Source organism: Pseudopipra pipra, chromosome Z, assembly GCF_036250125.1.
Source record: "Pseudopipra pipra isolate bDixPip1 chromosome Z, bDixPip1.hap1, whole genome shotgun sequence".
NCBI lineage: Eukaryota > Metazoa > Chordata > Aves > Passeriformes > Pipridae > Pseudopipra > Pseudopipra pipra.
Window position 1 is genome coordinate 71920680 of NC_087581.1, and position 13286 is coordinate 71933965.

At 37.6% G+C, this 13286-nt stretch overlaps 1 protein-coding gene across 4 annotated transcripts in view; it reads left to right on the forward strand.

Moving 5' to 3' along the window:
* Positions 1-13286, forward strand: part of SHC3 (SHC adaptor protein 3) — a 94247-nt gene that overhangs the window by 14186 nt on the left and 66775 nt on the right. For 3 of the 4 annotated variants that reach the window (XM_064640993.1, XM_064640994.1, XM_064640990.1), the window contains one exon: positions 3399-3515. The gene's annotated coding sequence lies outside the window, so the exon portion shown is untranslated. Of the gene's footprint in view, positions 1-3292; positions 3516-13286 lie in introns of those variants that run through there. The other variant, XM_064640991.1, reaches the window with a different exon arrangement.

The following is a 13286-nucleotide window of genomic DNA, read 5'->3' on the forward strand; positions in this document are numbered from 1 at the left end:
ACAACAGCACAGACCAAGGACTGGCCAAAACATACCACAGATTTATTTCCTGTTGAAACTGCAGTGGGTGGTGGAAATGGATTGCAGCCACATTTTTACAGAATATGCAACATACAGTTGCCATAGTCATGCAAACCTGGTCAGAGCTTCCCCTTTCATGCTCCTCAGTTTAAACAGATTACCTTATAAATTGGTATGTTAAGGCCATTACTAAGTCTTTGGTATATATACCTTTCCAATAGAATATAACTTTACTATCAAACTCTGCAGCTGTCTTCAGAAGGAACTGGGTTAGATGTTGTCACTGCTCTTGGTTTGCAACTGCAGTATGGTAAAGCTGTAAATCTGGAACAGTACTTTTTAAAAAAAGCCATAAAATGCATACAACTTGGAGAATGCACGTTGGGTTTGGACTTAGAAGTCTGTTTTGGGAAGATACCAGAAATAAGGGTGTGTTTCAGGACACACCTGAATTGTTGCCTGAGATTAAGTCACTTTATTTTTTTGGTTCAGGGTTTCACAAACTGCTTCCAGAATTTATTCTGCTTTGCATAGGCAGTGTTATACTTGGAGTTTGGGTCTTGACAGATAGGAAACATTTCATTTCATGTGAGAAGAAATGGATTTCAGAGACCTTGTGTTGTCAAGTCTACCATTTTGTACATATCCATAATGCAAAACAAATCTGAAGTGAGTCCTCACTGGAAAAATAAAGGTGACACTGGTCTGTTATTACTATTATATATTATTATTATATGTGGGGTGGGGTTGCAGTTGAAAGAAAATTAAATAATAAAGCATGAACTCAGGCTTGTTGTCCAGCCTGAACCCATGAGAAGGAGTTCTTTCTCCCTGGGGTCCAGTTGGCAGAAATGTGCAAGCACGGTATGGGTTTAGGTGTGTGCTTTTTATTCTGAGATGAAAGGTTGCATATGGGATTAATGCTCTGGCTTGATCATGCTGTTTTCTCCTGCTTGATATCAGCCACTAATCTGTACAGTGAAGATAGGGTTAATTTAATTTTTAAGGGCACAAGAGGAGTCTAAACAATGTAGCTGGTCTAGGTCTCTGGTGACAGAGATGGGTTTTCATAAAGACAAAAACAGTATGTGCTTTTGAATTTTCAGGCAGATAAACTTGTTGTCCCTCAAAATTAATCCTTATGCGTATCACTTGTCTTTTAATGGCATTGATCATTGACGTCAGTAGTTCAATGCTAAGCGGTGAAGTTTAAATTTTAGAAATGCCAGTTCACACTTTGAGAGCACTTGAACTCTGTTTTAAACAGCAAAATGTTTTGCATCTGTGAAATACCCAATTGTCATTCATCATGGGCACTTTTTCCACTCTCTCTGTATGATAATTTCTTAATGTAACATATATATATATAATTAACAAATCTATGAAATCTCCTAATATAGTATGTCTGGATACTATCACTATGTCTCTGGAGTGTTCTTCCGACATTATTGTGCATTTTTTTATGTCTTAGTTATGCCTGAGGGGTATGACAACTTTCTTCAATATGCCTTACAGCATAGCAAGCGTTACCATGGTACCTTTTAACATTTTTTCAATCAGCATATGGAGAAACAAGGGGGAAAAAAAAAGATTTGAGTGAAGAATTTTGGAATGGAATAACGCTAAAATAAACTTGTTATAAAAAATGCTCCATATGATTGATGATAAATTAAAGGAAACAGTCCTGTAATGTATCATCTGTTAGTTAAACATGTGCTCTCATTTATCTACTCAGTATATAACCAAAGCCAATTACTGTAAATTAGCAACAACTAATGACAGCCTTTAATTAACTTGAAGCTGTATCCCCTTATTTAAGCCCTCAACCTAATATCTGGAAGAGTGGAAAAAAATTAAACTTCGGGGTGTTCAATAATGTACTTTTTCAAAAGGTACAATTAAATCAGAGCCATTGGACTGGACATGGGAATTGGGGATGTGGTGATTCCACAGAGTTGGTTTGTCAATGCAGTCAGCTCCTTTCTGGAGATGCAGTAGGATGTGAGAGGGAAAAAGTCTTCCTGAAGGATATGAAGTGGTTGTAAGGCTCCTCACCATTCAGTTGAAGACTGGTAGAGATGCTTAAACAAATCCATAGTCTACCCAAATTTTCCGAAGCATGAACTTCTCATCGCTACCCTGTTTCGGAGTACCTTACAAAGTGTGAGTTTTGTGATGCTTCCAAGAGATATGCTAGGTAGTAAGGCTTTAAATATGTTTAAATATGCTACTTTTTTAAATATAGTTAATCATATGATTGAGCTTTTATAAATACAACATGTTCCTTGAAGACATATGGTTTTATCAGCGTGGAATGCTTTTTATGTTCAAGTTTCAACTTGTGACAGGATAAGGATGTGTTTTGCTCCAACTGTTGCCCAAAATGAAATCTTTTTAGAGAGTATATAAATTGCTTTATGGATTGTACAACCCAGCAACCAAGTGTTGAACTTACTCTACTCTAGCAATTAAAAGCACAAGTGAAGAAGTTAGACAGTAAGAGCATCAAGTTATTTTTGCCCTTGTATTTGCTTTACTTTTAAGGTGACCAAAATAAAGATAAAAGGGAAAATTGTGAAGCTTAGTCTAAAATCAACAGTTCTTCAACATGCTTTTTGGTGAAGCCAAAGTTCTTCCTGCTGCATGAAGCAGATTAAAAGGTAGAATCTGGGTATTTTGCAATACTGCAAATGTAAATGCATAAGTGAACCTCAGATTTTTAAGTGGAAAAATGTTTGCTTGAACCTTACTTTCCTTGGTGAGTTGTCTTACATTAAACTGCTCTTGTGTTGGCTGTTAATACCGTATGTCTTCTGTGAATGAACAGAGAATTTCAGTATTCAGGGTGACATCTTTGGAAGCATTAAATGCATATGCAAGCACTTTAAAATGGCAGAATGTAATTAGAGCTGTGAGTTTGACAGTAATTCCTACAAAATTACAATATTTTTCACTGTGCAGAAGGCAAAACTAAATGAAATGGATGTTGTTAGCATCTGGTAAGCATGAGCATAGTTTCTTTGAGACGGTTGAGTGTCATATTTATGGCACTCTGAGTGAGATCTGCGGCTGTGACTGATTGTGCCTTACCACTCAATTGTTGCCTCTCAATCTGCCCCATTTCTAATTGGACATTAGAGAGGGTGCCTCTTTCTGCAGCTTGAAAATATGAGTGGGGAGGAGGTCAAGTTCCCTTCAGTCATTCAATCAGGAGTGCTCCAGTGCAATCATACGTGCAAGACCTATTAGTTGGGAAAGCAGCAGTCTAGTGCTTTCCCAGTGCAAATAATTGCCAGGAACAGAATAGGCTTCTTGAATTAAATTCTCCTCCCCCATTTAAAATCAGGAATAATGCCAGTTTAATTCTGTTCCTGCAGATACTCTGTCTTCTTACTCCTGTTACACCCAGTACTGAGTGCTAACTGCTGGCTTTGCTGCATGTAGGACACATTAGCACACACTTCCTAGTGCTGAAAGAAGATTCATGATTTGAGGTGGGTTATTTGCATAAATTCCTTTCATTCTTGGTTCTCCATGAATTTCTCTCAGTTGTGTGCCAAAGCGTTGTGCACACAACATAAGGGTGAAAAAGAACATGTTCCTTTTTTAGCCTATAGGCCAAAACGTGCATTTACTCCCTCACTACTTTCCATACATCACAGGTATCCTTTCAGGGTGGTTTAGCTCTGTGAGAAGCCCTCAGCAATATGGGATTTTCTTTGACTGCAAAACTTCTGCTGCGGGTCATTTGGGTTTTTTTTAATCTGTTTTCATGCAGTGTATTCTATGATGGTGTTACGGTGCATGACATATGTCATGAAATACGAATAGTGAAGATGATCAGAATTAGAAGGAAGATAATGGTAGCAGGGTTCAGGTTTGGTTTTAAATTCTGATTTACTGAATTTAAAACAAGCCTTCTGAAGCAAATGAGAAAAATTTCTATTATCTTGTACTATTTCCACATAATTGTTAATTAATGGGCTTCACTGAACTTAACTGACTCCTTAAAAATATTATAAATGAGACAAGCATGTATTTGCTTGCTTCTGATCTTTGTCTTAGATATTTTACAAAGCAAATCCTATCCTAGTGCATAGTAAGCAATAAAAGATTTAATGAGAGAACTGAAATAGAATTCCGTTTTATACTTACATGGTGTATTTTTATTAACTAATTTATTCCAAAAGGTTTGTTAGCTTCTCACAATGCAAAAAATAAAAAAAAAAAATTCAAAGAAAATACAGTACCTTTTCTGAAGTGTTTATAGCGTAGTATCTGTATGCATCACAATAAATCCCAGTAAACGCTGTGGGGCCCTGCACAGGTGAAAAGGTCTGCTGCAAGACTGGTTGTGGAGTTGCCTCTCAGATTCTCATAGGATGTAATAAAGAAAGAGAATCCACATGACTTTCCCCGCCCCCTCCCCCCCCCAAATGAAAGGTAGTATATTGCATATATGACAAATACTTTAATATGTGAAGTAAATACCTGGAGTCTCTTAGGTGTGGAGTTTACCTAGAACACTGAAACTGCTAATGAAAAAAGCTCTGTAGCTAGGTTTTCTGAGTGCCTATGGTGGCATGTAGACCTGAAGCTGTAGGAATATGTTTTCTTTTGTCTCAGGATATATATTGTTTTGGTTTGTTGGGTTTTTTTTATTATTTTTTCCAAAGCAAATCTTTTATTAAGTATGTATTGTAACTTAGCAATCAGAAGATAATTATGTCTAAAGATGTTTAAAATTCAAGTAGGTTTCAGTTTGTTGGCTTCCCCCCACACACACATTTCCTCGGTTCTATTTTTGCAGTTGCAGTCCATGTTTCTGCCTTTATTTAGTCAACTATATTTGGCTTGGAAAATGTATCATTACACTATATGCACTGACTAGATAGCTTCCTGTCTTCATATTTTTAAATTGTTGAAATGCAAAAGGCAATAAATGCCCTTATTTTTCCTATTGCCATTTTCCAATACTTACTGTATCATCCTGTGAAATTGTTTAACTGTAACTGCCAACAACTTCTTTGTCAGAGATTTTGCTTTTTGGAGTAAAATTGATAAATAATGATACGTTCCCAGGCTTCCAGCAGAGGTTTTGACTGTGAGAATAGAAAATTATTGAACGCTAATCAAAGTATTTGGGAGTTATGTGTAATTTTAAAGTAATCTAAGCCATTAGGTGGACAAGTTTCTCATCCACCTCTAGTTATAAAAATAACCCCACTCTGTTGTGGTACTCTCTTAGAGAGTAGATTTTACTTATTTGCCACCTGAGGAAACAAGAGGAGAAAAGAGGGAGAATTATCTCTTTAGAAAGATAATAAATATAGAAGGAATGATGATTAAGAGGCCAGGGAGTTGCTGTTCACAGAGCCAGCTACTGAGAGGATTGAATGAGGGGAGAAAGTATACAGCTCTTTTAATGATTAGATGGAATTTGTTTGTTACGAACAAAATTCAAACACTGGGAGTGCTAATATGCAGATAGCTTCTGTCTGAATAATGAATAGGCATTCACTAGATGTAATTCAGCTGCAGTGAAATCTTATCAGCCCTTCACCACTGACTATCTCTTCCCACAGCCTGTAGAGAGAGTTTGGGATGACTAGGTTTCTAACTTTAGCCCCTCCACTAAGTGCCTAAAATTAGGTGGGTTGAAAAATGGACTTAAAGAACATGCCACTCAATGGAAAAGCTAGCTTCGAACCTGGAAAACTCCCACCTGCAATCTGCATATTGGAGTATCAGAAACATGTGCTATATATGGGTGGGATAAAAACAGTACTGCTGTTTGTGGGCACGTTGCATTTCTGCTGATATTCAGTAGTCATACTTGAGATGGCTTTCTGTGACTATTTAAAACACACTGAGTTCTCATTGGCATATCTTAACTTTCCAAGCAAATATTCATAGATTTTGTTCATCAGCTTTATTTACTGCTCAGGAAAGACTTGTGTTGGTCCACCTCTTAATATCTGGATATTGAATTCTCACAGATACTGCAAATGGCAATAGCAAATTATAAAAGCTAAGTGATATTGGCCAGCTTTTTAAAATTGAAAATATTTTATCCCTCCCTTTTTTTTTTAATCTATAGCATTAACACTGAGAGGATATCCACTTTTCCATAAAATATGTGGTCAAAAATCTGGCTTCCAACAATGTCAGCAGTGCCCTTTTCCGAAGTCAGTAACCTCTTTTGAGCTAAGCCCTGAAATGAACCTATTGTGGACATGACTAGCATTTTATGACCTGGCCATGATAAATGGAGAATTAGTCCTGTGTTACTCTTCCATTCCAGTTAATCACTTTGCAATTTTGAAACAGCAGAGGGAGATTAGATTACGTTCATTTTTAACATTAGGAAAACTATTTTCTCCTCAGTAATGTCATGCGATTCTTAACATCACACAAGATGTGATGTTACCTAGGAGCTCAGTAATCTTGGCTCCCAGCATTAATAATGTTTAATTACATAATATGATTTATCACTATGTTTGATTAATTTCCTTTGAAATGTAAGGCAAATGTTTTGCAACAATGGTAGCCATTAGTACTGTATCATTGGGACACAGGACAATTTCATGTTCTTTTGATTAATTGTATCTCACGTTGTCCTGTTATAGCAGCGTATTTTTATGCTAGGGATTCAGTGCAGAGGGTGACCAGCGAAGAGCACAAAGGACAAATTTTGCCATTTTCAATTTAATGTTTCATGTGCTCTGCAACATTAGTTTTAATGCAGGTGGAGGAGTAGAGGAGTAGTAACCTGTTATCCAGACTTCCGTGCTGATTCCTGATTCTTGTCTGAAAGCAGTGCTTTTGAAAAGACCATTCTCAACTCTGAGAGCTTATCCACACTCTCTAAGTATGGCAGTAGGATATTTACTTTGTGTTTTGTCAAATTTTCCAACAAGTCGTTTAATGCTTTTCTTCGAGGACTTTATTATTTTAAAGTTTACAAATTATTTCTAAATTAAATTTGTCCTATTACAACCATTAATATATATATACAAATTTCTGTTTACATTTTCTTCTTCTTGACTGCCTGTATATAATTTTCTCTTTTCCCATTGTGAGGGCCTTAATTCTTTTTCTCATCAGCATCTGTTTTTTTCTGAAGATACAGCATTTTATATATTTATATTACATGTATATTAATTTACATTACTTGTATATTTAAGTAACAGGGTTTTTAGTTTTTAAATCCCCCTTGGTTCTTTTTTGGTTTCTTTTTTGGTTTGTGATAAGAAACTAATTAATTTCCCTCCCTCCTGTATGCTTGAAATCTGTGGAGAGTGGTTCTTAATGACTTCTGTCTTTTATGTAAAAATAAAATGAGTTTTTATCCTGATAACATTTCAAACACCCAAATTTGTCATTAGGGAATTCTTCAGCTTTCAAGCCTTTCTAAAAGACTATTATTTTTCATTATGAATGAGAGTTAAAATCTTCATTAGTTGTGCCTATGCTTGGATAAAAGATATGAAGCTGTTATATCTGCTACTAAGAATGATGTAACTGATCTGGTATTTAAAAATGCCAGAGTGAGTAGGTAGTCGTGGGAGATAATATGAACACTTTTAGAAGGTGTCTTGCTTTCCAGTAACCATGGACCTTAATGTACATTTATAGATACCTGAATTTTTAGCATTTATGTGTTGATTTTTTTTCACCAGAGTCTTGTTTGAGTTTCACTTTTTGTATGTGGTATACAAATATTCAAGCAACTAAACAATTACATATAACAGAGTAGTTAGTTAACAGGCATATGAGGCATCAAGCCAAAGATAGAATTTGCAGTGAGTAAACATGGGACAGAAATAGGAATGTGAAGGCGAAGGAATCTATTTTGGAGCATGGAGTTGTTCTTGTGCTTTAAAAACCCTCAGGAACATGTAACAGGTTTTTTTGAGCTTCACAGCTAAAACTACTTTGTAGATTTTACACCTTTCAGCATTCATGTTATTGAAATATTTTGTTTCAAAAGTTTTGCACCACAGGCACTACAGTGCGTTGCATTTGCTTTGCTTTGCTAATTAATAAACCCTTTTGTTCGTTGCTTGCTGTGAGTTTGGATTTTTTTATCTGGAAGTGATCGTTAACAGCACATGGAAGATACATGCTGAAAAGAAAGTGAAAAAGTTGTTCTACCTTAAGGCTAATATTCGCTATTTTTATTGCACCCAAAGAAGAAAATTCTGTGAGAAGCAGTATTTTTGTGTAATTCCAGCATTAGTCATAAGAGCTATAGCATTAACCAAAGGCTGCATATACACCTACAGTGTAGCATTTTGCTCTTGTGTGCTGGTGCTGTTGGAGTCCTTTCCTCGTTGCCTTGAATGCTGCTCAATTCAGCACTGGATGCTGCAGTCTTGTATTGTGGTGCAGGTCACGTAGCACTGAATGAACAAGGTTGCATGAATAATGTGCTTTTTATTCAGCGATTGGATAAAAATTAATGCCCTCAACACCTACGTACATCCAATCTCCACTGCTTCCTGTGTGCTTATTCTTCCAGAAGCTTTAATTATTTACCCTTGGAGAGAATTTGACAGTTGCAAGTAGTCACGACTCAGCAGGTTAACCATACAAACACCAGAACTGATCTCCATGTCAAGTGCACTCAAATGTCTCGTGGAATCAAACGTTGATTTTGAAGTGATGTGACTCCAGATTAACAGGGGAAAAAAATGGCATCCCTAACTGATGCATATTTTTAAATTTAATGCTGTCTTTAATTCAATTAAAATTGGTTTAATATTCTTGCTAATTCTTTAAAGACCGAAGTGTGTGATATGCTGTAAATACTCACATGGGCATTTTGCAACGGAAATACATTTTCAGGAGAGAAGGGTCAAGTAGTTAATAAGCCAGAATATATGCACAGTTGCCCATCATACAGTGTTGCGTAGTGATGAGAAAAAACTGGAATTACATAAGATGCCTGCAGAGTTTGCTACTTGATCTTTACAAAGTGTGTTCAAATTAAAGCAAAGCTGTGGGCATAATAGGAGTCAGTATGACCATATACACTAGCAGAAAAACAGCCTTAGAAATAAACTGTAACTTCTTTATATTTGCTAGAGAGAGAAAAAAGGGAGGAGAGCATGTGTGTGTGTGTGTATGTGTATATATGCCTTTAAATATATAAACACATTTTGTCTACTTGATCTGAGCGCAAGAAGACGATCAAAGGAACAGCAAGATAAATTTCCATGTGAACTCTTTTTTTTTTTTCTTTTAGTAAAAATATTTATTATGTGGCTGCATTTTAGAAGGCAAGGCTAGAAAGGCCACTGTTAGACTACCTTTCTGCAGCTTGTTGAATAATGTTACTGTATTATCCGACTGGACTGCGTGAATCACAGCAGGTGGGAGCAAATCTGTCTGCATCATCAGACTGCATAATGTGGGAGTATGCACAGCACTAGTAGCTACTAATGGATTGATTTAAGCCTTAGGAACTACCCAGAAAATCTATACCTGATGCAGACCTTATCTATCCATGCTAAGAGCAGACCCAAAAGTGTAATGTGCAGTGGTTTTGTTTTGTGCTTTTGCTTGCATACAGTAGAGCCAATTGGGTGACTGATTACAGCAGCAATTCACCCAGAGTTGTGACAGCTCTCTGAAGTTTTAATAAACACAAGGTATTTTCCTTGAAAGTAACTGACTAGTCTACTGAAGAATTCATTCACAGAAGACATGTTCCTTGTATAATATGAAAGAGTAGAGAAGATCTTAACAGCAGCTCCTTTTTACCTTTTGTTCTAAGAATTATTAACTGTTAAGCTTATTTCAAGCCTGTTGGTAAACTGCAGATTGCACAGTATCATATTTAGTGCTATTGAAATGAATGTGCAGCTGAATAGCTCGACCAACGGCTGAGATTTGCCAAAATACTGAAGAGTCATGAGATTTGTATTCTAACTAGGGATAGTAATCATGATCGTGATGAGATGAATGTCTGACGGATGAACTGAACTGGTTCTAACTGCTTTAGTGTGTGGAACTTGGCAAACTCAGATTTTAAATTTCTGAGTTTTAGCATGAGAAATATTGACTGAAATAACCATAATAAAAACAAGTGTACCAAAGTAAGATGATGTGGTCAGGTACTGTCTGGTGCCTCTTTTAAGCATTTATGACAGGTTTATGTCAGTCTGCATGAGGGTACAGGTGGCAGGCAGGTTGGCATACTTCATGAGATAGATTAAGGGCATATGGACAGTCTTAGGACTTCAGAGGAAGGCAAACATGGTCTGGAGTCCCAAAATTATATTAGAAAATCATTACCAATTCTATGGTTCTTAGTCCTAGATGCAAACACTGCTCTATGGCGTAACACAAAATTCTGCTCCAATACAATGGCAGGAAAACAACTCTTGCTAACCATGCTGATAGTATTGCCAGTGTTATTGACATTTATCTATGAAGTTTTGCGATACTGGTAATACCTCAGGTACTACGTAAAACCTGTTTATTAAAAGCATTAGATTTCAAGAAATACAGGCTAACACTATGGTGCCTTCCCTCCTGGAGACACGGGTAGAATTTCACCTTTTCCCCTTCCTGTTTACTCAATTAATGTGTTGTTCTTTAACACCTTCCAAGCCCCCGCTTTTTTGTAGTTTTTGGCTGAATTTGATCAGTGTTTTTATCCCCTGTCTGTTGGCCCATGATATGCAGATAGAGGGTTCTGAGCAGTCACAGAGGTAACCAAGGAATGGAAACCAGGCTAAAGGGTCATGAATCTCGTAGTCACTGTGTATACATAGAGGGTGCTTTTGTGATAGATTCCTAGGAACTAAACCTAATTTACTTTGGCCAAAGTTCTATTCTAAACAAACAAATCAATGACAGTTTAGGTGATCAATAGCTTTCCAAAAAAAGGACTTAACAGCTCTTAAAAAATGTTTTCACATTGGCAAAGTTCAGTAGCATCTCTGGTGTTGCCAAATGAATATTCTGCTGGTTCAACCCACTGTTTATTTATTAATAAGATTAGGTGCATCTGCTATACTGAGAAGTTTCAATTATTTTTTTTTTATCTTGAGGTAAAAATTAACTGATAAAAGGGGAAAACTCGAAACTGCCTCTTTGTTTTTGTTTATCTGTTACAAAGAATTTGCCCTTTTTTTTTTTAGTTATCCTTTTGATCTATTTGCTGCTTCATAACTACAAGATGGTTTTTGTGGACATAATTAAAAATTAAAGAAAGACGAACTATGTGTCCCTATACTGCTCGTGTGACATGTTTCTGCTCACTCTGCATCACCTCTCCTGGCAATACATATCCCTTCTTTTCCTTAAGTGATGGAAGGATCACTTCTCCTGCAAAGGTCCCACCCCCCCCGCCGAGGCCAAGCAAGATTGTTTATCTATTGGTGACATTTTATAGACTGCTTTCTTTCATAACAACAAAAAGCTGAAGCAGCGATTGAAATAGGATTGCTGCTCAGTACTCTGTGCTTCTGAACAGATGAGACAGGCAGGCAGGACATTGCTGCCCTCTTAAAAGGGATTAAACGGTGGTCTTGCTTACTAATGGCCCACAGTCACTTCTTCCTGCCATAACATGGTGTGGTTTGACCCCAGCCAGCAACCAAGCCCCACACACCCGCCTGCCCACTCCCCCAGAGATGGGATCAGGGAGAGAGTCAGAAGGGCAAAAGGTAGAAAACTCGTGGGTTGAGATAAAGACAGTTTTACAGGGGAAGCAAAATCTGTGCACACAAGCAGAGCAAAACGAGGAATGAATCCATTGCCCCCCCATGGGCAGGGTGGTGTTCAGCCACCTCCAGGAGAGCAGGGCTCCATCACCTGGAACAGTTACTGGGGAAGACAAACACCATCACTCCAAATGTCCCTCCCTTCCTCCTTCTTCCCCCCCACTTTATACACTGAGCAGGATGTCACCTGGTCTGGAATATCCCTCGGGACAGTTTGGGTCACCTGTCCTGGCTGTGTCTCCTCCCAGCCTCCCATGCACCCCCAGCTTCCCTCCCCAGGATGGCAGCATGAAAAGCAGAAAAGGCCTTGGCTCTGTGTAAGCCCTGCTCAGCAATAACAAAAACATCCCTGTATTGTCAACCCTGTGTTCAGCACAAATCCAAAACACAGCCCCATGCTAGTTACTGTGGACAGAACGAACTCTGCCCCAGCCAAATCCAGCTGCAACACATAATGTTGCAGAGACTTGTTTTTCATTGTTCTTGTTCTATCTTGCAGGTGTGATTTGCTGGGAAGCAGATACAGGTGCCTGTAGGTGTTGATGCTCTTGTGGGACTCACTGTGCTCTGTAGAAGTGAAGGGCTCCTTCCAGCTTCATTTGCATTTTGGACAGCAGAGGGCAGGTGTTAGTTTTGCCTGAGTGAAAGTTTATCGTGTGGAATGGCTGTGTGTGTACACATGATGAAAGTGTGCTAGAGAGGGCTACAAGGAGGCAGTATAGAGTGCTTAAATGTAGGTTATGCTTTTTTGTGCCTGTAGGAAATGTTTTTCCAGTAGAATATTTTTTTTTTTTGCTTTTACTTAAAAACTCTGTTGTTTTGACCAAAAAATGTTAAAACCAAAATTAAAATGGTATTGGTAAGGAAAGAAAGAATTTCAGTCCAGGAACATTACCATATACCCATTTTTCACTATACAGAAACCTCCTGTTATCTTCCTGTTCTCTCATTTGACTCTCGTCATGATGTCTGTGAACATTTGTGTTATTTGAGTCACTGCACAACAGACAGACATGTATATTTCAGTACAAAATTTTTGCAGTAGAATTGTTTTTGCATTAACTGTTGAGTTTTTAGTTTAATTGCGCTTAAGAATTTTGCAGCCACATGGCAATCCTAATGCTTGTAGGTAAACAACAGATTTCTGCCAGTTTAGATATTCTGATTAGGCATATGTTAGTCCGGTGCTGTGCAAAAGCAGGCAAAGTATTTGCCCACTGTTAGGTGCAAAGTTGTGTTTCTATGGGTAGAGTTTCTTGCATTTGGGTGGAGGAGCAGCTTTAGTAGCACAAAGCACTGCTGTGACACTCTCTTGGTAGTTTAGACAGATAAAGTGCTGCTGGTCAAATTAAAGCGTTAGTTTAAGGATAATTGCAGTTCATGGTGGTCAGTAAAAACCGTTAGACAAGACTGTTAACAGGTTGCTTCAGTGGCACAAGATAACTTCATAACAGTATGGATCCTTGTTCTTTCATAACCTAGTCAAAGTGAATAATAACAGCAAACAATCAACATGTGTACAATGCT